Raw genomic sequence first — 2,417 nt, forward strand, 5'->3', positions numbered from 1 at the left:
TTACTTCACTGCTAGTTTCAGGGCACGCAAACTTAACTGTGAAGCCCAAATTCTTTCAAATGACTTACCTTCAAATCTTTTATTCATCTCAATGAATTTTAGTCAGCTTCAATTCAACACACATTCCCAGTGCTCACGTATATTCACCCTCTTCAACACTTATGCTTGCACGCTCCTTAAGAAAGAAAAACACATCTTTTAGAAGACAAACACACACCGTGTTACTTCACTGCTAGTTTCAGGGCACGCAAACTTAACTGTGAAGCCCAAATTCTTTCAAATGACTTACCTTCAAATCTTTTATTCATCTCAATGAATTTTAGTCAGCTTCAATTCAACACACATTCCCAGTGCTCACGTATATTCAAACAGACAAACAGTCCCACTTCTCTAGCCTCTCTGAACCCCCGTTCCTCTGTCAAGGTTCTTCTGCTTTCTTGACGTTCTTTGCAGCAACTTCGGGGCTCTCAACGTGGGACACCAGGAAATCGCCAACCAAAGAGACAGGCGTTTGTTTCCACAGACCTGCTGTACTGTCGATCTACAGATGGTCCTCTTCTGTCTGTCCTGTGTCACTGATCACGAACACCTCTTTTCATCTTTATTGTTCATAGGGCATTTCCTTCCTTCCCGAGCTGACATGCCACCGTTGCTTCTTTTCCTCCTCCTTCCCTGTCTCGCCTTTTGTCTTCTCCTCCCACTTCCTTCCCCTTTTCCTTCCCCTCCTCCCACCCACTCCCTTCTCCCCTGTCACCTGTCCCCTCTCTCCTGCTCTCTCCCTGCTCCCCTCCCTCCTCAGCTTATTCTTCCTTCTTAAGGCTGCCCTTGATTTCACAGAGATCTGCCTGCCTCTACCCCCAAATGCCGGGATTCAAGGCACGTGCTACCATCCTCGCTTTCGCCTCTTCTTTTGAAAGTGTTTGTTGTCATCTCGTAAACCCGGCTCGAGTCACCGGGACATAGGTGCTCCCAACATTTTTAACCTTCTCTCAGTCTCTGTCCCTCACTCACTGAACAGGCAGCTCAGTAGCTCTCCCTTCCCCCAGACGTCAGCAGCAGTCCCAGGAAACCCCATCCAGACGGGAGTTCAAATCTTCCTGTCCATGGCCTCTCACTTCCTGTGCTTGGCCTCTCACTCACCAAGGCTCCCCATGCTTCAAGCTTGACCTCTGGGCAGGAGCTCTGGTTGGTCTACAAGTGTCCAGGCCTCTTGCCGAGGTCCCCGAGGACCATCGAAGGTGATCCTGCAGCCATGCTGCCAGCAGACCTCACCATCCTCGCTGCTGCTGCTGCTGCCGCTGCTGCTCCTGCTCCTGCTGCTCCTGCTGCTCCTTCTGGTATAGGACTGGGTCTGGCAGTGTTTCAAGTGGAGGGGCGTGGAATTTGGGGTCTTCCTCAGTGTGGATGACATGTGGCAATCAAAGGTAAATGTTGAAGCCAGGCTCGGTGGCACTGGTCTTTAATCCCAGCACTCAAGAGGCAGAGACAGGCAGATCTCTTTGAGTTCAATGCCAGCCTAGTTCTCCTGGTCTACCTACTGAGTTCCAGGCCATCTGGGGCTACAGGGAGACCCCATCTCAAAACAACCACGTGGTTGGCGATGGGCATGTTGGCGCAGGCTTTAATTCCAGCACCCAAGAGGAAGAGGAAAGGAGATTTCTGTGAGAACCAGGCCAGCCTGGTCTACACAGCGAGTGCCAGGCCAGCTGGAGCTACAGGGTCTCGGGGTCTGTCTCACAACAAAAATAAAACCACATCCAAATGTTTCTTCTTTCTTTAGGCTCACTTTCTTTACGCTCACTTTCTTTACACTCACTGCGTAATGTTCCTGGGGTCAACAGTCTGGCCCGCTGCTTCAACCGCTTCTCTGCTGTGGATCCTGTTGTCATCAACATGGGTGTCCGAATTCCTGTTCAGGACGCTGCATTCACATCCTATGGGCCCCACATGCTCACGATTTGTAGAAACGTAGCGCACCAGAAACTGGAAAGGTACTTGAAATGTGATATTTTTCTATGATGTTTAAAATCTCAACTGTGTTCTTCTCAAGCATGAACACGTGGAGGACAATGTCCTGTTGCTGTGTCAGAAGGTTGGACACGCTCAGCCTTGGAAGCTCTGTCCTCTGTCTGTGTCCACACTGAGGCACAGGATCTTAAGCCCTGGGGCCTAGTAGGAGGTTTTGCCCGCTCATCGCTTGGCTCTAGTTTCTGATGCCCCCTGGGATCGTCTCTCTCACACAGGCTTCTCTCCTGGGTGTCGCCTGCTTGAGCTCTTCTGCAGAGGCCAAATCCATGAGGACACATGCTCTTGGACTTGCAGCCTTCAAACCTGGGAACTAAACCAAGCTGTTCTCATGAAAGTAGAAGACTGTCGGTACTATCTGTGAAGGGGAAAAGGGAAAGAGGGAGGGAAGA

Source organism: Nannospalax galili, unplaced genomic scaffold (genome assembly GCF_000622305.1).
Source record: "Nannospalax galili isolate Female #2095 unplaced genomic scaffold, S.galili_v1.0 scaffold10793, whole genome shotgun sequence".
NCBI lineage: Eukaryota > Metazoa > Chordata > Mammalia > Rodentia > Spalacidae > Nannospalax > Nannospalax galili.